Source organism: Marmota flaviventris, chromosome 1 (genome assembly GCF_047511675.1).
Source record: "Marmota flaviventris isolate mMarFla1 chromosome 1, mMarFla1.hap1, whole genome shotgun sequence".
Lineage (NCBI taxonomy): Eukaryota > Metazoa > Chordata > Mammalia > Rodentia > Sciuridae > Marmota > Marmota flaviventris.
In genome coordinates this window covers 197,962,422-197,985,809 of record NC_092498.1, presented here as the reverse complement: position 1 = coordinate 197,985,809, position 23,388 = coordinate 197,962,422, and the positions used below count along the sequence as shown (strand labels likewise).

The window sequence follows — 23,388 nt, the reverse complement described above, 5'->3', positions numbered from 1 at the left end:
TCTGAAGGGCAACAGGTAAAGAATAAGGCCCCTTGAATGGGTAAAATAGACACGGATGGTGACCCTCTGCTGAATCAGCTTATTTGTGCAGGTTTGTGGGGTGTGCACTGCTTTGCATAAAAATTAGTTATTTGCTTCCAGATTGAATCCCAAACTATTTTATATTCTACCTTGTATGGGATGTGGGGGTGCTGGAAATTGAACCCAAGGCCTTACACATGCCAGGTTAGGGCTCAACTACTGAGCCATAGCCTAATCCTCCTAAAATATTTGATATTGTCTTTAAAGAACCCAAACTTATTCTTGATGCTAACTAGAAGATTTTTAGTTAGTTTTCACTTGAGAAATGGGTTCTTTATGCTCCAAACTCTTCATGCTATACAGGTTAATGATCCTGTCTTAAAATTCTTCCCCCTTATTAGGTTTACCTGATATAAGTCTTTAGTATTGAATGCCTTTCCTCCCAAGTCCCAAAGGCTTATTTAAGAAGCCCACTTTAAAACAGTGAGTCTAAAAGGTGGAAAAATACAGAGGCTTAGCCTCTGTGACTCTCCATCTGATAATTAAGTGAAATTCTTGTGTTTCTAACAGGAAGAACGAGAGCACTGAAGACATCCATTTCTCTTGAAAAAAATAATTATTTGAGGAATTGTTCCATGAATTTGAAGAAGAATCACTTAAAGAAAATTAATGATAGGTGGTTACAATCATGTTCTGGGTTTTAATCCAGAATTCCTTCCTACTCAGGAAGGAGATGCTGAAACAATTTTCAAAGAAAAAAATAAATAAAAATAAAACCAAAGCCATGCATACATGACACAGAGAATGAACATAGGGTAAGAGGGTGGGGAATGCAAAAGGAGTAGCAAGAGGCCACTCTTACAGATTTGCTTTTTTCCTTTTTCCTACATTTCAACATCTCTCCCATTAACAAATATACAAAAATGAGAATTTCTCATAGAAAATTCTTGACTGCCTTCTTGACCAACAGAATATCAGATGCTATGCAAATCAACTCTAACTTCTTCCTTTAACTCAGCTGTGAATTTTCATTTTAGGTTATCTTTTCTTCACATACATGAAAGATTCAAAAACTTATAAACATAATCCCACAGGATTGATCCCATCAACATTACCCATTATGGTAGCCACCTGCTGGCTATATGTGGCTGCTGAGATCGTGAAATACAGCTAAAACAAGTGAACTGGACATTTCATTTTAGTTAATTAAAATTTAAATGATATCCAATTAGGCCATTACATATAAATTATGTAAATATATTCAGAACAACTCCAGTATAAGGATGTACTTATTGTGTACTCCATTCAAATCAAGTAATTCTGTTGAAAATTTAGCACCTAAATTGAAATGTGCTGTGATTGGAAAATACGCACTAGATTCCAAATATTAGTAATAGAAAAAGAAGGAAAATGCATCAATAGTATTTTTATTTTAAAAGTTCCAAGAAATAAGTGAATGTATTCCTTACAAGTGGGAAAATCAATGTAATATTGATTATATTGATTGATATCTAAGCAACTAAGATGAGAAAAATGCAGGTAGGACAGGTTTAGGGATGATCAGGGATTCAGCTTTCAAAAAAAATTGATTTAGAGTCATTTATTTAACACTCGAGGGAAAATGTCACATAGGTTATTCTAGGAGTTCATGAGAGGGGTCTGGCTTAGAAATATGCATTAGGGATCATTGGCATGGATGATGTTTGAAACCATGAAAAGAAATGAGGTCTGCAGAGAAAATGTAAAAAGAATCCAGGTACAAGTCAAAGCCCAGAATGTAGGAAAAAAGCAAGGAAGTGAAACATGAAAGGTCTCAGGTGATACAGAAAGAAGGTGCCCCTACTATTCTATAAGAGTTTTAGAAGGAGCTAGTAGAGAACAGTGCAGAAGCAACAATCAAAGAAACAATGGGTGAGACATTTCCAGATTATTGGGTAAACATCAATCTTCATATTGAAGAAGCACAGTGAATCCTGAGCAGGATAATTAAAAAGAAATCCATTACTACAGACATCCTAGTGAAATTCAGAACAACAAAGACAGAGAGAAGTCATAAAAATCAGCTAGAGAGAAAAAAAACAGACCCCCTCCTGCAAAAACAAAAAATACAAAAACCAGATTGTTAGCTGAATTTTCAAAATGCAATAATGGAAGTTGGAAGGCAGTGGAATAATATTGTCAATAAATTACACACAACATTAAAAAATAACAAGAATGTCTTCTACTTGAGGTTTTAAAAAGGTTGACCTGAAATGAGATAACATTAACATATAAATTTAGTAGGAGGGTGATCTTAGTTAAATATAAAGTCTTTGACTTTCTCAAGACAAAAATAATTTTTTTAAAGAGAGAGAAAGAGAATTTTTTAATATTTATTTATTTTTTTTTTTAGTTTTTGGCGGACACAACATCTTTTGTTTGTATGTGGTGCTGAGGATCGAACCCGGGCTGCACGCATGCCAGGCGAGTGCGCTACCGCTTGAGCCACATCCCCAGCCCAAAAAAATAAATTTTGATTCAGTTTAGTTTTTTAAGGTAAATATATATGTTAAATTTACAGTATAATAAATGCTATAAAATCACAATAGAATATAAAGCTTTTGAATAAATGGAAAAGTAAAATGTCATGTGGGGTTGTAGAGAGGGTTAAATCAATACAAAAAGCAGCCAGATGGAGCACCTAAGTACAGTAGTACCCCCTCCCCCATCTGTAGTTTCACTTTTCACAACTTCAATTATCTGTAGTCAATTGTGTGGTCTGAAAATATTAAATGGAAAATTACAGAAATAAGCAATTCACAAATTATTTTTTAAAGAGAGAGGGAGAGAGAGAATTTTTAATATTTATTCTTTTTTTAGTTTTCAGCAGACACAACATCTTTGTTTGTATGTGGTGCTGAGGATCAAACCCGGGCCGCACGCATGCCAGGCGAGCGCGCTACCGCTTGAGCCACATCCCCAGCCCAATTCACAAATTTTTAATTGCATGCTATTCTGAGTAGCACGATGAAGTCGCATGCTACCCCTCCATCCCACCCAGTGTGTGAACAATCCCTTTGTCCAGTGTTTCCACAACACTCATTAGTCAACCAATACTCATCTCAGTTATAAGATGGATTGTGGCAGAATCCCAGTCCTGTGTTCAAGTAGCTGTTACTGCACTGAAGAGTGGCCCCCAAATACAAGAGCAGTGAGGTCAAGGAGGTACCAGGGCAGAAAACGTGGAAGGAAGATTAACTCTAGGGTATGTGGCAACACTGCAGGAACGTAGGGGAATGCAGAGTATACACAGGGTGCAGTACTATCCAGCTTCAGGCATCCACCATGGGGCTTGGAACAAAACCCCCATAGATAAAGCAGGGTGGGCTTCTGTATATCCAATGTGGAACCAGCTTAGAGAACCAAGTTAAGATGGAAAAATAAATCCAAATATATGAATGGTAAGACTATAAATAATCATAACTTTCACATTCAAACTTAGAGGTTAGAAAGATATAAAGCAAATTAGTGCTATTACCAACAGTTTCACAGGTGAAATTAAAACATACAGAGCTGTAGGTTTCTAGAAAAAAGATAAGCAAAGGATGAGGCAAAGAGTAAGAAAAGAAAGACTAAGCAAAAGAAAACCAGTACTGCTCTATTAAACACATACTTAAAAACAAGAGGCATTATTAGAGATTAAGAAGGGAATGCTCAAATTAAACTAAGATGCACTCAACAGTACATTACTTCAAAACATACAAAGAAAAAGCAAAAGAAGCACCCAGTAAAACTGATAAATTCACCTCTCCATACTTTCTCCCACAACTGACTAATCAAACTGCAAAACATCATTAAGAAAAACAGAATAATATAATTAATTACCTTACATTAAAGTAAGTCACTGGAACCAATGACTTTCTTTTCAAGACAACACAGAACATTTATGAAAAAAAAGTACTCTATACCAGGCCATAAAACAAGCGTCAACAAATTTCAAAGAACTAGAATGATACAGACCACATTCTTTTGTGTATTAAAGTAGGAAAAAAAATTTGTTTCTATACAAAAACTTATAAGAGATAATAAAGAAAAATTTTAAAACTCACTTGGGAATAATAACAATCACAACTTGAGGAATGCAAACATGGCTTATATGATTTTTAGAAAAAAATGTATAGTCCTAAATGTAAATAGGAAAGAAAAGGGCTGTGAAATCAATGAGTTAATCATCTAAATATAAGAGATGAGAAAAATAAGGCCAAAAAGTAGAAAGAAGAAAACAATATAGATGAGAGGAAAGATTAATACATAGAAAGGACTGATGAGATAGAGAAGTGAAAGCCAAAATTTGGTTCTTTGGGAAACTAGAAAAGAACTCAGGTGAGACTAATCAAGAAGTAAGGTTGGGCACAGTGGGTGGCACACACCTGTAATCCCAGTGCCCAGGAGGCTGAGGCAGAAGGACGGCAAATTCAAAGCCAGCCTCACCAATTTAGCATCGAAAGTGCCCACTGCCTCTGTGGGCCTCCTTACCCACCACTGCTTAAGAGAGACAGCAGAGTCCTGGCCTTTAGGAATGTCTACATCGATCCCTATGTCTCTTAAGTGCCTGGGCCCAAGCACACCACTCGATCTGTTTTCTTCTGGCAAACTTTCCACTTTGGGGAGGAAGTGATTCCAATCATTTCCCAAATTTGTCAAACCTGCATTTGTTCTTTAGTTTCTTGTTCTCCTCGTTGCCTGTGTGTGGACCATTTGTAGAAGAGAAAGGGAAATGTCAGCCCTGCATTGCTGTCTACCATCAAAAGCATCCAGAGGGGAGAGGAACCTAAGCAGAAAATGAGCGGTGGTGGCATCTGGAAAAGCAAGAGCAGGTACCTGGAAAGTGTGGGAGGAGAATTCAGATCTGGGAGCACATGGGACTCTTTGAGGCAGAAAACCTCATTAAGGGATCTCAGCAGCATTCAGGCACCAGAATGGGAGAGACACCTGACATCGCTGAACCACAGACCTGAAAATCTACTGCTGATGTTTCTCAAAGGCTTTGAACAGGAATTCAATTAAAATAGCATCTCTGATTTTCCTTCTATTTAGTTGTAAAAGAAAGAGAGAATCACAGACGCTCTGATTACATGTCATTTCAGTAAGTCAAAATCCCTAATGATGAACAAACCGTTTTTCAAAAGAAGCAAAACAAGACTACATTTATATAAAACGTAAACACCAAAGCAGCCACCTTTCTGAAGCTGGAGCTCCTTAGTGAAAAAATGCTAGAGATAGGGATTTCCAAGAGGAAGCTGGGAAAAGGTGTGGGATAGAAGCACTGCTTAGTGCTTGAAGATTAGGCTACCTTCAGAGGGAAGAAAAAAAAAAAAAAGAACGTTAAGAGGCTTGGATTATTTTCCTTTTCCCCAATAATGCCAACAGGATCCTGTCCTGTAGGCTTTCAAGTATAAACAATGACCCTGCATACTTTGAGGTTCTTGCATATTATGCCCAAAAGAGGAAACTTGTACATAGTTCTCTGAGCCACCAGGATCCAGTGTTAGAACATTATTTAAGGAATTTGGCAAACAGATTTTGAGCCTCGGGCACCTCTGTCCTCCAGGCACCTGCCCTTCCTTGAGGCTCATCTTGCACTGTTTTTCCAAATGCCTGCTCAGTCGGATTAAATTGTAGGCCCACAGCATGGATATGCACATCACAGATGCAGAGAACACATCTGTCACCCCAGTGGTGTTCGCTCTAAATCAAATCCACAAAATGATACTCCATAGAGTGCTTTTCTTACCTCAGCTATGATATATAAATACATATGGAAAATTCCACTCATGATTACCTAAGGAAGGTAAGAGTTGAATAAAAAAGCCAATAACAATTTTAGGCACATAGTTTCATAAGGCTCTTTTCATTCTCCTTACAGAAATGCAGAATCCATTCTTTGAGAGAGTTTGAAGTGGGTGAAGTTTCTCTTGGTTCAGCAGTCAGCCCACCTCCAGTCAAATCCGTCATCTCTCTGCCTTTTCCTCACTAGCATCTGGTAGGGGTGAGCTGTGCTGGTCCTCTAGTCACTAGCAATCTGTCACACAAACTTATTTGCATACCAGTGTTAATGACACAGTGTTGTTTTAGAATTACCCGAACCAAGGTCTTCTACATTTTAAAAGAAGAGATGGTAAAAATGTTGTAGGGACTGACAAGGCACGACACCAGATAGGAAAACAGGAAGCATGTTTATTTGGTTGCAGCCAGGTTCAGAGGGCAAAGCTTTCACTGTAATCAATCAATACCCCTGAATCCGGAATTCAGGCAGTTTGGGATTTTAAACCTTGAAAACTTTTACAAACTATTATGTATATTGTTACTATACTAGAGCGTCCATAAATGTTTGTGAAAAACTAGTAAAGGGGTGTTTAGCACCTGGAGTGCTGATCTCTTTCAAGCCCGTGGCCAAATTTAATGATCGTAAGGTAGAGCAACAGGAAATTGGAAGCTTAACTACATTGAACTCTTTTGCAGAGATCCTTTTGCTGACAGTTCTAAAATCAATTATGGTGAAGATTTCTGGAGACCCTTAATTAAGATTTTCTGTGGAGGAGGGGGTGCCTCTACAACTGAAATAATTATTCAATGATTACAGTGTCTGCATCCTGGGACAGGTGAGGTAGGACCGAGTTGGAAGGAGGTAGCTTCCTGGTTTCCATTTACCTGTGTTCACCTCCTTTGCAGTCTGTCCTGATTAAAGGCACTACTGAGTAGCTGAACACTAAAACTTTCATAGATTCTCCTAAACTCAGTAAATATTGATATGAAGTTAATTATTTTTATTTCTACATAATCATTTATGTGATGCAAGACTTGAAACAAAAAGGTCAAAAACTCTGAGCTTCCTAAATGAACTTTAGGACATTTATATATATATATATATATATATATATGGAAACATATATACACATATACTTTTTCCTTTAATACCTTTCTCCTTCCTTTTGTCGTATTATTTCCTTAATGTGATAGGCCCTACCTGTCTGCATTACTACAGGAGTTGAAATGGGTGCAGATACTTAGGAAAGCAATTTGGCAGTGGGTGATCAAACTAAAAGTATATATAAAATAAGACCCTGCAATTCCAATTCTAGGCATATATTCTCCAAAATTTCTTGTGTGTGTGTGTGTGTGCATAAATACTTTTCAAAGATGTTTACTAAATGCATCCATGTGATAGCCCAAAAATACAGAAGCAATCTAAAGTCCATCATGTAGAAATAGATTAATAAGATACATTCCATGATGGAATGGAATTTAGCAGTTAAAAGTATGAACATGATTTGTGTAAAACAATCTAACAGCCCAACCTAACATGGAATGATACATGAAAATTTGCTGAATGTACAAAAAATAAGAAAGAGAACCCCATGGACAACTTTGTAGTCATATCAGCTATGAAGAGCTATATAAGCATGCAGATATACTCTGCTTCATCAATACAGTAAAGTAAAAAGCAAGTTTTCATATTTGGGGCATAATCGTCCCAGTAAACTTAAAGAAGAGCACAAAACATCCTTCAATGAGCATCTGACATTTTTTGACAAGCTCAACAAGAGTATCATTTTTGTGCAAAGTTATTGGACAGACATCGAAAGACCCTCCTCCTATTTTATCATTCTACTCGTTCTCTTCTGGAGCATGTATGGAATCTTCTCTCAGTTCCTGTTTCCCTTTTTCAATTCTGACCAGGTTTGAGGCTGCCGGCATCCCATTCGTTCCACAGTGAGCAACTGTTCCCTGCAGATTGTCAACCCAGTTTCATCCACTTAACAAACTCCTCCATCTTTTGCAAGATTTGCAATTACATTATGCAATGGATTTGCACAATGAGGTCCAAATAAACTCCTATATAATCAGGGAGCAAGTGACCTATTAAGAAAATGATGCTTAGGTAGGCAAAGACCCTCTGTGCTATGTTAAGACATCAGGATGGGGACTAATATATAACTGGACAGTTTGTTAGTGAATGTTTTCATGTGAGGCTAGCTCCTATTCCAGTGAAGCCTCAAAGCTAGTAAGATTCAGAAAATGAACTTATGAAAGCTCTGTATATATCTATATTATATCAAATGACCTCTGGAAAAAATATACAAAATTTTCAACAGGGATTGAGTGATGGACATAAAGGTGATTTTTTTTTCTGGGTGTGGTGAACTGTCCCATTTGGACAGTCCCCAACGATGTCCCTTTTTCAGGACTCCAAATCAATGCTCTTTGACAATTCATTGCTAACTTCATGACATAATTATGATAATAACATTTATGTGACTGGCATTGTTCAGAGTGCTTCATATTTATTAACCTTGCAAACTCTCCCAGCCTCATCTTCCCTCAAGCCATTGAACCTTAAGTTGAAGAACAAGGAAATACCTCTCTGAAAAAGGAGATCACCCTCAGAGTGAGGAGCCAAGGTGGGATAATTTCAAAAAGCAAATATATTTTATTTTGATACTGGGGACCGAACCCAGGCTTAATCACTGAGCCACATCCCCAGGTCTTTTTTACATTTTATTTTGAGACAGTCTCACTGAGTTGCTTAGGGCCTTGCTAAGATGCTGAGGCTAGCCTTGAATTTGTGATCCTCCTGCCTCAGCCTCCTGAGCCTCCTGGGATTTTACAGTCGTTGCACCACCCTGCCCAGCTAAAATATAACTTCATACTTAGACGTATGTAAGATTTTTTCATAATGCAGTCTTTGAGAGGAAAACTCAAATAAACTAATATCATATATAAGGATAATTCAACTTCAATTGATTAAAGAAGATATAGAAAAGGAATGGGCATAATTTTAAAATACAAAGACAGGGACTAGGGATGTAGCTCAGGGGTAGAGCTTTTGCTAAGAAATTGAAAGGTCTCTGGGTCCAATTCTCAGCACTGAAAAAAAATAAACATATAAACAATCAAAAAGACACATACTACTAGAACAGCAGACACATGACTTTCTTAACATGGTAAAGGCTGTCTCTACTCCAAATGTAAAGCAACAACTCTTGGTGAATATTTAAAAGCCTTACACCAAAGTCAGACATCAGATTTAGAGGAGGCTCTATCACCACTATTACTCAGCATTATACCAGAGAGCCAAGAAGAAGATAGAAATAAGCACCATATTTGTGGTACATATGACACCATTATTTGTGGTACAAATGGCTTTATACAAAATATCCAGAAAATTTACAAACCAACAAAGATGCTAGGTAGGAAATGATATGCAAAACATTCCTATAGTAATAACTATGCACTGGCAATAACCAATTTTTAAAAGGCAATTGGAGAGAAAACAATCCCATTTACAAGGGATTTACAATCCCAAAATCCATAAGCAACAAAACAGATCAAGAAAATGTGATATTTCCATTGGATAGAATATATGAATAAAGAAGAATGAAGCAATGCTACTGTAAAACATAAACTTTGAAAACATTATGCTAATTGAAAGAAGCCAGATGGAAAATACCACATATTGTATTATTGTATGAGTCCATTTATACGAAATATTCAGAATGGCCAAATACATAAAGACACAAAGTAGACTAAGTATGTGGTGAGGGCTGGGGTAGGAGGATCAGGGAGTGACTGTTAATGGGTCCAGAGTTTCTTTTTCAGGAGACAAAAATATTCTGAAATTAAATCATGCTGATTTCTATACACACTGTGAATTTACTAAAAAACTTGAGTTGTAAACTTTAAATAAAATTGAATTGCTCAGTATGTGAATCATACCTCAACAGAGCTGTCAATTTAAAAGTGACAGCAACCTGCAAAATACCTAATACAACTTCCATACCTTCCTAGAGAATGCTGTAAATCTTTTAGAATGATCTAAAAAGACCATTCATCAAGAGATCATGTCCACAAATTAGATGTGTCAATAAGGTAAAGTCTTCCCTAATTAATCTACAGATTCAACGTAAATTAAGACAGAACTTTTCATGAAAAGGGGCAAATCCTAAAATTTATTTCAAAATCTAAAGGGTCAAGAATAACCAAGACAATTTTAAAGAAAAAAGATAAGGGAAGTTTTATTAGAAGGCTTTCGTAACTAATTGAAATGATATTAGTTCAGGAGTCACAAAAAGAACAGAACATAGTCAACAACAGACCCAGAAAGTGGTCTATGACAGAGAAAATAATAAACTATTAAATGAGAAAATAATAAACTATTCATTAAATGATAATGAGATAAATGGTTTTTGTAATGAAACACAGTTGGACTCATGCCTCATACAATACAGAAATGTAAACATCAAATGAAATCTACCCCCCCAAAAAAATTTCCCAGTTAAAAAAAAATACATAAAGCATAGATAAGGAAACTCAAAAGTCAAAATATATAAAGAAGATCACCTCTAAGGGAAATGCAAAATGAATGAGCAGTGAAATACTTTCATTCCATGCTTATCAGATCAACCAGACCTAGAACAGTCACATTCAGACATGGGAGTACAAGGAACTCCAACAAACTGCAATGGGAGTGTGAAGTGAACCAATCTCTAGTCTCTTGGGAATGCAATCTGCAAAACCCAGTAAAGCTAAGGCACAGCCAGAGGCCAACAGAAGCACATCCGCTGGTTGGTTATTCAACTTCTGAGGATTCCTACCTTGTGCTCATACATTTCTATAAGATCTTATCAAAGATATTCACTGTGCTTTTTTTATAATAGTGAAAGGTGAAGATACCTTAATGTCCACCGACAGGGAATGTTTAAGCGCTGGTATATCAAAGGAATGAATTAACTACAAAGATCAACAAATGTTATCAACACTTGTAAAAGAAATGTTTAGGTGAAACAAGATCATGAAAATAGATACAGCACCCCTCTATTACATAAAATTGTAATCAGGAAAGAAGACAACACATGCTGATGGGCACATACTCAGTCTCAACATTGCAGATTGTGTGGACTCAACCCCAAGTTCTCATCCTTCACTATCTGGATTCTATGCTTGCTCAAGGGAGAATTTTCTATTTTCAGCAATCCCATCCTTAGACTTAAGTGGCTGCTGCATGTTTAATACTAGACTAGGAGCCAGGAAGGACAAAAGAATTATGCAAGACTTTTCCAGCCTGCAGAAGGGTACAACTCAGCAAGGGAAGCTGTCTCAGTCTTAAAGAATTGGCTTTCAAATCTTGCTCTGGCTCACAAAGTACACAAGCTTAGAAAAAGAGCATAGTTTTCAAGGCTCAGATCCTTTATCTATAAAACGGAAAAGCCGCCTACCTCCAAGTGTGAAAGAGTAAATGAGACAGTGTATGTGTGTGGGGGGGAGGGCGTATAACACATAGCAAACATATAACACTCCTAGTGATTGTAGGCAAGGTTAGCCACCAAATGAATACAGCCTTCTAAACAGTATCTCAGTCATGCTGACAGTGAAAGAAAATAGTGATGGATTGACAAGGGCTATAGGATAGGTCCTATTAGCCATCTCCAACCTAGAGAGAGCTTCCCTATCTCCTCCTGGTGACTTGGGCCCACCCCGTGATATTCGTGGGGCATTTCCTCCAGCAACAGTGTGGCTATGGCCAGACCGACCCATGTGTCTAAGTTCACCATGGACAGACAGTGCTTTGTAAAGAGCTACCAGTCTCAGGAGAGAAAACTCCATCTCTTAAACTGTTTGGGAAATTCTGGAGTAAGATGTAACACATCTAAGTTAATTTTCTAATTGACCCTCTTCAAAATCCCAAGGACCAACAGGTATGGTGATGTACACCTGTAATTCTAGTGTTTGGGGAGGCTGAGGCAGGAGGATCACGACTTTGTGGCCAGCCTCAGAACCTAGCAAGACCCTAAACAACTTAGCAAGACCCTGTCTCAAAATAAAATAAAATAAAAAGGACTGGGGATGTAGTTCAGTGGTAAGGTGCTCCTAGGTTGAAGCCCTAGTACCAAAAAGTAAAATATAATAAAATTCCAAGGACATAATGACCTTAGCTCCGTATTGCTAAGGAAAAGGCTAGTGTCCCACCTCCAGCCCCCTCCAACACACATCTTCTCCTGACCCACAAGCCATCTCTCTAAAGGGCTGAAATAGAGTCCTGTCCATGGACATAGTAGTAGGCGTCAAGAGGAGGCCTGCCTGCCAGATACTAGAAAGCAGTATTTGAAAATCATTTTTCAGAGATACTGGGCTGTTGGATTTTATTCCTGGGATCCTTTTATGAGGGCTGGTGAGAGGATTGTTGATATTTCAGTTCTGCAGCCAATGTGGTGCCACCATGTGGCAACAGCACAAACAGTTCATAAATCACTCAGCTTTGAAATTCTGTGATTTCCCCACTGATTTTTAACTTTAAGGAATTAAAAATATGCCCATTGTGTATGTTGCAAAGGAGAACGCATTCATAGTTGTTCCTCATTCATATCACTCTATTTTGAATCTGTATCATTCTAGTTTACTCTGAAAAAACTCTTTGGGGAATGAATTGACCTCCATTTATCAATGTCACTATTGTATCTGAGGTGGGCTCGTTAAACCATCAAAGAACTAATGATCAGGGCCTTTGGGGACCACCAACTCATCTCCACTCAAACTGAATTCTTCCTTCTAGTTTTCTGAACTGACGTAGGTATGACTATCCTTGGTTTGCATTCATAAAAAGAGAAGGCAGAAAATAATCAAGAAGTCTCATTTTAACTTGAGAACTAAAATGAGAAAATAAAATAAAACTTGTCTGACATAACTAAGCAAGGGCAATCATGCCAGTAGGAGAACTGGGCAGATTGGGAATATTTTAGTTCTGAATCTGAACTTTATCCAGGTGCTTTCCATCTGTGAAAATTCATTAAGTTATACATTGTGGAACAGGATGCAGTTTTTTTTCTGTAATTATTTCATACTTTAATATAATATTAAGACAAATTGGCCAAAGTCTGATCAGTCATTCCTCTTTACTTTGCCTTTGAGACGAGAACCAATAATAACTGGGAAGACAAAAAAAAAAAAAAAAAAACAGGAAGATAGTTAAGTTTTCTGTAAGGTACTTTTTATACAGAGTAAATCAATTGTTCTAAAAGCCAAAGCCACAGATGAGCTCTCCTCCAGTCCCTCTGGGCAGGAAAGAGGAAGACAGGGCACAATCTATTTCACTGCTAGTTTAAATTACTGAGTGTGGCTAGAACTTCATTTTCTCAAAAGTGAACAAATCCTGGAGCCAAACAACTCCTCTTTCTCTCTCTACTCCCAACCTTGTCTCATATATGGACAAATGAGACCCATCAAAAAGAGAACCCTGCCTTATAGAGATACACACCATCTCCAAAAAGACAACACACACACACACACACACATACACACACACACACACACACACACACACACACACACCATCTCCCCATCTCCCCCAGACAGTTCTCAACTCCCTAGATACAGCTTCTGGCCCACAGAGATATCCCACAGATGAGGGGGTGGGTAATTAGGTGAGATGCAGCTATCCATGGCCAGGCAAAGAACATAAGCAGGAAGAAAACAAGCAGTATTTTCGAAACCTTAACAAAACTAAATTTCTCTCAAAGGATAATTTTTTAGATCTGCAAAGAGGGTCCCGATGTCACTGTCAAGTTCCCTAAATTACCTCCATTTCCACCCCCAGCCCCAGATTCTTTGGACCATTTTCTTCCTATGTTTCAATATAACCCCAGTGAGTTTTCACACCTATCATACCCTCTGAACCCCAAGTGCCTTGGAAAGACTAAAAACAGATATTATTTCATTTTATAAATGAAAAAGTTGAGGCTCAAAGATGCTTGTCAGTCACATCAAAAATTATCTAAGTAGTCATCTCATCACGGAATTTCAGAATTGAGGAAGGGGCAGCTGAGTTGGAGGGCCCGGATGATAATGGCAAAAGAGGTAGGGACAACCTGCTTCCCAGCCCAGAGCTGTGAAGCAGCCCACAATGCCACCAACAGCAGCACTAGAACTGCTTCCAGGAATCTGGGGTAAACAATTCACCTCTAACAGCATTTACATACTCTGGGATTGGTCCCCTCCCTCTTTCCCTGGGAAAGTGTCAAGCAAATCAACAAATCCAGATCAAGGGGTGGGGGTTGGGAGGGCAGAAATTAAGTCAGACTCAAGGCATTTTCTAGTAGCAGCTGTGAGCAAATGTAATGGAAACCAAACCCATGGCGTACCCGCTTCTCTTAGGCAGGTCCATCTAGGCCTTGTGCACTTGGAGTCTCTGGGATAGTTATCCTCAGGGACAGGCTTTATTGGGGGGCGAGGGGAGGGTAGGAAGTAGAACAATACGGATCTCAACGCAGGTACCTAACAAATTCCCCTACCCTCGTCGAGACGTCAGTAAATTAAGTGACGGGAAAGAGAAGGAGTGCCCCCAAACACTGCACGTCCAGGGGTTCCCACCACTGAACCGCTCCACAACACATTCATCCGGAAGGTCCCTCGCGATTATCTGTTCTGTAGAGTCCCTGGGGATAGGTTTCCTACCTCTCCAAGTCTGGCATCTTTGGGGTTAAAGGAGTGTGAGGAAGAGACCGGGATGAAACTGAAGTAACCCCCCACCCCACCCCCGCAACCCTCAACAGCGCTTCCCTGCCCAGGCAGCCCGGGGGCGGGGCCAGATGCAATGGTCTCGAGTTCTAACTCTGCGCACCAGCCATGACCTTGGGCAGGTCCCTGATTAGCCCCATTTTACAGAAATTAAGAGTCCGAAAGAGTCAAATCCACTACGGTGGGCTGCTGCGGGGCGCTTTTTGGATGGTTTGAGACGCCCGTACCAACAGCAGGTAGCATAGTAGGTGCGCGGTGAACCGCAGCCCCAGCACTACGTGGCCAGCTGGGATCCGGAAAACACGAGGGAAACGCAGAGGCGAGGTCCCCGCCCCAGAAGGCATAAAAAGGGGCGGTTCCGACTGCCAGGATCCCTGAGCAAGTTCAAGTCTCCCCTATCCAGCTTCTTCCTCTGCAGAGGCAGACTGGCCATGCCGGGGAGCCCTGGCTCAGGACGCGCTCGGGGTGCTGGGGAACCTGAGAGACACCTCCACACACCCACCCTAAAAGTTGCGGCAACATGAAGGGGAGAGTGGCGCAAAGCTGCCAGAAGGGAGGGGAGGGCACAATACTCACACGGACTGGCCGGCCTGGAAAAGGTCCGCGGCTGGGGTCATTGATGGCGGCCGGGTTCAGGCCACCGCGCCTCGGGATGCCCAGGGTACCTGCCGCAGCGCCGCGCGTGGATCAGAAGGCTGCGGGCAGCGAGGAAGGGGTGCGAGTCAGCCGGCAAGCCAGAGCTGGGCTGCAGCGCCGCGGGGGATCGGCCGCCAGAACCGCAACCGCAGCGGGAGCCGGGAAGCGGGCAGTAGGCGGGAGCGCAGAGGTGGCAGCGGCTGTGAGGGAGGCGCCCGCGCCGCAGGCAGTCAAGCCAGCCTGGCCGCAGCGGCCACCGACACCTGCTGGCCCGGCTGACGGCCAATCAGAGGCGCCCGAGGCGGGGGCGCGTGCGGAGGCGGGGCGGGGGCGCGTGCGGGGAGCCCGGCTGGAGAGGTGGCGCACAACCGCGCCTGCGCCGGAACACCGGGTGCCTACCCCGCGGGTTGCTCCAGAGCTCCCCAGGCGCGCGGGCGGCACGCGCCGGGAGGGGCGGGGCGCCCTAGGAGGAGGCGGGGCTGGAGCTGCAAGAACCCGGGGCGGGGACCAGCGCCCCTCCGGGAGCTCTTTCAGCTGCGCAGTGCAGTGTAGGGGCCGGGGTCCCGGAGTCCCAAGGCACGACTTCAGGACGTTTCGAGCTTTCCTGTCCGCTGCCTCTGAACATTGGAGACTCAGGACCTCCGTGACCGCGGAGTGATGGGTCACTAAATCCAGGGCCTGCCTGGTTCCGAGAACACCTCGGTCTGCCGGCCCGAGCCTCTCCAAAGCTGGGGTGACCCGCCTCCTTCGACAGCTCTTCCTCACTTCATGGTCCCTGGGTATTTAAAGCCACCGTGATGACCTGATCCGGATTCCTGTCATTCTCCCATGAATTTACTGTGCTAGCGACGCTCATTCATTCAAAGCCCTTTGGTTCGCGCTTGGCTTAGGGAGCTGTCCGAGCTACTGCGTGCCCAAGTCTTCCAAAGCCCCCTCCGCTTCCGCAACACCAGGCTAGAGAGCCCACAGTGTCCGGACGCCCCGACTGCTGCAAGCGAGGAACGCACTGGGACTCATGCCAGGAGCATCTGGTTATGGAAGAATGACAGAGTTGAAAGGTTTCACCCCAGGCCAGGGGTTCACTGCGTGTATGCATTCAAACAAGCACAGGGCCAGAAATTTTCCTGAGACCGACTGCCTCATCCCCAACAACTCGGCTGTGAAAACACATTGTCAGTTTTAGCTGCTTCTCACTGAAGAAACTTCATGAGAATAAAGCCTTTGTGGAGCTGCACTGGCGATTTCTAAATCCCTGGGAATCCTCTCAGGTCGATGGTTTCAGGCTGTTCCCTCTGTAAATGTACGCAGTAAGAATGGATGTCTCCTTTGCTGATTGTTCCACAGCAGCAAAAGGAGAAAAAAAAAAAAAACACTTTTGGGAAGGGAACTTGGAAGGTAAAGGGATTTATTTCTCTGAAGATCTGGTTTCCACCTTTAAAGGGATTTTAATGTCCCTAAACTAGTAGAGTGGAAGAAAGTTTGTTTCTAGTTTATTTAAATTTCATTTTAATTTTAGTTATCTCCATTTGATTAGTATTCACATGGTACAAAATTAAAAAGTAGAAATGGGTACCCAATTAACAAGATTCCCTTCCATTCTTCTCCCAGCCTCTCAATTCCTGTGCCTGGAGGTAACCAATTTGTATTCTTCTAGATAAAATCTACATATACCCAACTAGATAGATTTGTTACATATTTTTCCTTTCGTTGAACAAAATGATAGCATTTACTATACAGAATATCCACAATGTTCTAGACCTTGATCATTTTTCTTAAGATATTATCAGAGAGTAATTCCATATTATTACCAATATTCTCTTGTTGTGTACAGCTGTATAGTATTCCATTATGTCAAAATTCATGTAAGAGACCTGAATTATGGTCATTTAGATTCTCTCCAATATGCCATTAATAATAACATTGCTACAGTGAATAACTTTATTCTTATGCTTATGTGGAAGTATATATGAAAAATAAATCTCTAAAATTGGAGTCACAGGGTCCAAGGCCACGTGCATTTATGATCTGGATATCAAATGTTCTTTGTGGAGATGTTTACTCATGACCTTGATTGCCCGTTTACACATACAACCATGCTACCCCTCTGGTGATTCTGAGTCATTTGCCCTCAGATCCAGTCCTGGTCCTTCTTGCTCTGCTTTGTGGGGGCTGACTTCTAAAGGCTGCATTTTCCAGGTTTTCCTATCAACTGTCTTTGTGTTTCATGGTCCACACAGTAGAAGAATGGAAGGAGGAAAGAAGGGAAAAGCCAGAGAATTTCTCACTGCTTTTCTTCTGCATTGAAGGTGGGCATAGAAGAGTAGTCCAGGGTTATCAACTATTCCTCCTGGGCGACTCCAGGTCCTGTAAAACAGGCTAACTATGGACCCAGCTCCTTGGGCTCTGGCAATACCTCCTCCTCTTGTCCCTCCAGCCTGGAGGTAACAGATTATCCCACAGATGCTAATCTCCAGCACTTTCTCCACTTCCGAAGAGCCTCTGGAACCTCACGTTATCTGTGTAACCAGCTCCATGTTTTAAATTCCCCTAATTTTAAATATCTTATGTGGTTCCTGTGTTTCCAATTGTACCCTGATATAGTCTTGCTACACTCATACACTTCTCTATACAGTGTATTATAAAACTTTCTGATCTTTGTCAATTTGGTTAGATGAAAAGGGGCCTCAGCAATTTGACTTGCATTTTTCTTATTAAAAGCAAGGTAGAACATTTTACATATGCTTAAGAGTCATTATAGTTCCTTTTTATTTTAACTCTAGGTCATATCCTTGCCCATTTCTTTAATTTTGACAGATCAATAGATTCTTAATGGAGAAACCAAGTCCTGCCAGTGAAACGTTCTACAAAAACTTTTGTTGGAACCTAGGTTTTCAACAAGATTTTTACCTCAAGGAGCCTTATCTAGTCAAAAATCTGTCCATGGCTAAGGAGGAAAGGAAGAAAATAGAATATGAGTATTTGGGAGTTTATAATCCACCTGGATGGACAAAATAAACCTATGTTAAATAATGTTCATTGTTTTACATTATTGTAACCAGTAATGCAAATGATAACAAATCTGAGTGGTCTCTTCCCTGCATAAAGTATCATGGAATCGTTCCCAATCATTACAGAAAGTTTTCCTCTTTTTAAAATTTTTTTAAGTTGTTGATGGATCTTTATTTTATTTATTTTTACGTGGTGCTGAGGATCCGACCCAGTGCCTCACACATGCTAGGCTAGCCTCTATCACTGTGCTATAACCCCAGCCCAAGTTTTCCTCTTCTTTCCCTGTTTCTTCCCTCTTTCCTTCTTTCTTTCCCTTCTCTTTCCTCTCTTCTTTTCCTTCAAGTGTATGGTATGCCATTGACGAGGCTATGTCATAACTAATTTAAAAGGTCCCAAGGACTCTTAGTTATAAGTGGCAGAAACCCAACTACTACGGCTAGGATGTTGTTTGTACCCCAAGGGTTCACATATTTGAAGCTTGGTCCCCAGAATGGCGATGTTAAGAGATAGTGGAACTTTTTTAAAGCTTGAACCTACTGGGAGGTCACTGGGGGTGCTGCCCTTAGAAGGAATTAAGTTCTTGTGGGACGGTGAGTTAGTTCTTAAGAGAAGATTGTAACAAAAAGAGCAAAACCAGTCCCTCCCCTAGATCTGGCTTCCATTCTCACCATGTGATCTCTCGCTGTCTCTGCCCTCCCACCACGATGCCACCCACCATGATGCGACACAGCCACAGAATTCCTCCCCAGAGCTCAGCCAATGACAGGGTGATGCCTTGAGCTTCCAGAACTGTGAGGTAAACAAACCTTTTTTTTTTTTCCAGAGTAATGGAAAAAGGACTGATAAACCAACTCAATCTTGGGCATAAAAATAAACATATAGGCTTATTTAAATGCAAAGTCCAAATGTATTTCTAATTTCAGGAATATTGGATTCAGGGGTTCAAAATGATGTCTGTAGAAGTAGAACTATCATCTCCCTGTTACTCTCCCCCCACCATCACCCCATCCTCTCTACTTTCCTTTGAAGGCTTCATTGTTAAGCTGACTTCATGGGTAGCATCTGGCAGTTCTAGAATTATCTATTTTTTCAGTGGTTAAGATCCAGAAACAAGGTAAGTCTTCTCTTTACCAGAGTACATGTTGCTGTCTGGAATGCCCTAAAAGTTGCCCTAGAAAACTCACTTGTCCTGCTTTAATCATGAGTCCATCCCTTGAGCAGTGTGAGGACTGGCATTCTGACTATTGGTTAATAAAGATGAAAAGATATACACAGCGGTTGAAGTAAATCAGTCAATGTGTACCATATTCATAAACACTTTCCGACACATGCCTCCTGACTGGTCAATAGTAATCTACATGAAAATGCTTAGGTTCATTTTTGTTCAAACCTAGTGAAGATCTTCTGCAGCTGGATCCCAGACACATGGTAAGTGTTTGTAGCCTGTCAAAGGGTCTTTTTTCAAATGGACTTTATGGGGCTGTATCATGACAAGAATGAAGACTGAGTTCAAAGGTTATTTGACATTACACAGATATTCGCAAAGCTGGTTTGATATGTGAATCTGCCTCTTGTTAAACCATGAGAATCAAGCTCCTAACATCTTGCCCAAATTATAAACATATGAAAGAAAGAGAAGTACAGAATAGTTTCATGATTTGAGCAAAATCACAAATAAGACAAGAAGATACTGATAAAAACCGATAGACATATGAACGAAAGAGAGCTCCAGTTCCTAATCTACTGTATTTTAGACAGAAACAGACACCACTTTGATTCTCCACCAGAGCTAGTGTTGATTTTTTTAAAAAAAAGTTCCCTGTGACAAGTTTGGCATTTGAAGATGACGTGGATAACCATAAGATTGGCAAAAGATGACCTAAAGTGACACCTCCTCACTTACCCCTATCCTGAGCAATGCTGCTGAATTCTAGTAATATCCATCCCCTCGTTTGCCTCTCATGACTCACAGGCAGTACTTGTTTTTCCATTTTCTGCATGATCTTGACCGCTGTAAGGGTTTTAATGGATTCTTCTTTTATCAAAAAGAGCTGTTTGACATTTGTGCACACAAGGAACTGCATCACATCGTCTTCTAAAACAGAAATCAGACAGTCCATTTCTTAGCCAGAAGATTGATGAGTTTATACTGGCTGGAAAATGACGAGTCTCTGGAGGATTCTGGATAGGATTGAAAGAGCATTAATCAAAAGACTGGGGTGCCAGTCTGAGCTCATCACTTCCTGTCTGTGTGACCTTGGGCAATTTACTTAGCTCCAAGGTTCCCTAAATATGAAATATGGTATAATTCTCCCCACTGCCCTGTGAGATTTTTATTAATTGACACAATGGTTTTGAAATTCTTATGCCCTTAATGAGATTTAATACACGTTCAATAAAAATTACGATTTTTAACTTGGAAAAAGTGAGTTTATAAAGGAAGCTTCTATGCCATTTTGTGGTGTTTTGTGGTATGGAAGTGGTTAAATAAATCCTTCATCCACTGCCTTATCACCAACACTATTTCTACCTTTTCCATACCACTCATCACTTAGCTACATGGTATTAATTATTTGGGCATATCTCCAACCTCCTCAACTAGATTAGAAGTGCCTTAGAGTTAGGACCTTATCTTTTTTTTTTTCTACAGGGTGCTTGCAACATTAACTTGATAAATGTTAGATCTTCAGTAAAAAAATTTGGATGAAGAAGAAAAATGGATAAATTTGACCTCATTATAATTTAAAATGTTTTATCTGTAAATGACTATTTAGATGAAAAGAAAAGTTACATACTAGAAAATATTTTCAAATCATATATCTGACAAAGGACTTGCATCTTAACATTCAACATTAAAAATAAACATTCTTAACATTCAACATTAAAAATAAACCCCAAGCAATCCAATTAAAATGGATTAAAAGTTAAGAGATATTTAACGAAAGAATATATACAACTGGCAAATAAGTACACAAAAAGATGTTCAATATCGTAAGCCAATCAGGAAATGCAAAGTAGGACTATAATGCTCTATCACTACACATCTATCAAAATGGGTAAAAGAAAAATCATGACAACACAAATGTTGGCAAATAAAGAGAGAAAGTGTATCACTTATGCAGTGCTGGTAGAAATGTGGAATGATGTGACCACTCTTGAAAATAGCTTTGTCATTTCTTTAAAACTCAAATCGGACTTGCAATTGTACCCTTGGATGTTTATCCTAGAGAAACGAAAATTTGCATTTATGTTAAAGCTTGCATGAGAATGTAAGCTACACAAATCTCCTTCAATAGGTAAATAGTTAAACAGATGTATATACATAATGCTACTCACTTTTGAAAGAAATAATGAAATTATCTTCACTACTTCCCAGGGGTGAACTTATCTGAGTTTTAAAGTAATTGTTCTCAGGTTGTATTTTTTTTAAAAAAATCAGTCTGAGAAAGTCACATACTATCTGATTCCATTTATATAAAATTCTTGAAATGAAATTATAGAGATGGAGAACAGAATCATGGTTGCCAGTTGTTAGGGATGGAGTGGGTGGGGCAGGGAGTAGGTGTGGCTATAGAAGAGGAGCCCCCAGGAGCTTGTGGTAACAGTAGTTTTTCTGTATTTTGATTGTGGTGAGTTACATGAAGCCACACACATGATAAAACTGCATAGAACTCTACACATATATAATGGGTGTGCAAGTAACTATAGAAATCTGTATAAGTTCTGCAGCTTTTACCAATGCCAGTTTCCTACTTGGGACATTGTATTACAATCACGTAAGATGTTAGCTCTGAAAAAGTTTCCATGAAGGTTTGTGTAGGACTTCCTTGCACATTCCTATGCAACTTCCTGTGAATTTATAAGTATTTTATATTTTAGAAACTTTAAAAAAATGAGTGAATAAATGAATAAATTTCTGCACTCTAAATTGGAAGAGGCATATGCACATCATGACAAGATCTTTTATTGTACATCTTATAATAGCATATTCAAGTCCATAGTTTGGAACTGCCTTATAGTAAGCAAAGTTTTTACTTGGCATTATGGAAGAAGATATTTCAGAGAGTGATCTCATATCAGTGTACATGCAGAAAGTATGTCATGCACAAAAATACCCCATAATATTGTGACACTATGCTATAGTAAAGATTGGATATGAAATCAGTAAATTCCTTTTGTCCCAAAACACAGAGAAGTACCAGAGTTCATAGTGTATGGCAGGTCTCTGACTTCTGATGTCCTCCTGGGCAGGCTGTCCTCCTGCATACTGTATAAAGTCTGGATAAGTTCTCTGTGGCAATTAAAGAGGTTCTTTCTCTACCATCCTGCAAATCTCGGGATAGATTTGGGTTTTATATAACCTCAACATGGCATCCTGTCATGATTTTTTAAGAATAAATCTATTTCTGTTTTTTAACGAGGCTAGATAATTAAGTCAGCACCAACTGAAACACATGATTTTTCATACAGGTGTGCCACTTTGTAAATAAATATATATTTTTTAAAAAGCAGGAATATATATATATATTTGTTTTCCGGGTTTCTCTGAAATTTAGCATGCCCTTTCTTTGCAGGTATGCAATTACAGGACTTTGCACACAGATATGACTCCTGATGTTTTTATCAGACACCACACTAAGCTCAGTAAATTTGTATTATGGCCTGTTTTGTGTTAGGTTCCTCAGAATTGGACCCTGAGATAGAAATCTAGAGATATGTGATTTATGGAGGAGATGCTCAAAGGAGAATAGGAGGGAGGAAAGCATTATAGGAAAGGACATACAGTCAGATTCATCCTGAGCCCATGGGAATCCTGAAGCATGGATTGCACTGCAGAGTGTCCTACTTTGAGGCAAGGGGCTGGTCTTTGTGACCTTGGATCAATCAGTCTTGGTTTGCCTGCTGCCTCTACTGGGGGCAGATTGCCCCCCACCCTGCTCTGTGCAAAGTGGCTTCTCATTTGTTGAAAGTGATTCTTTGAAAGAGGCAGCAATAAGCCATTAGGCTCCAACACTCAAAGTATCTTTGAAAGGGGGTGCAGGCCCAGCAAAGAGTATCTGGAAGGGCAGTGTTCACTACACCATTCTCCCTAAGTCCTTGTCAAACAATACCACTGTAATAAGAAGAATAACTTCACAGCAGTACTGGAGGTCAAGGAGAGATGCGCGACAC

General features: G+C 40.1%; 1 protein-coding gene across 3 annotated transcripts in view; it reads right to left on the bottom strand.

The window, feature by feature from the left end:
* Myrip (myosin VIIA and Rab interacting protein) overlaps nt 1-15,442 on the bottom strand; it is a 333,894-nt gene extending 318,452 nt beyond the window's left edge. For all 3 annotated transcript variants that reach the window (XM_071600012.1, XM_071600020.1, XM_071600018.1), the window contains exon 1: nt 15,148-15,442. The gene's annotated coding sequence lies outside the window, so the exon portion shown is untranslated. The remainder of the gene's footprint in view (nt 1-15,147) is intronic.
* Nucleotides 15,443-23,388: the final 7,946 nt, after the last annotated feature.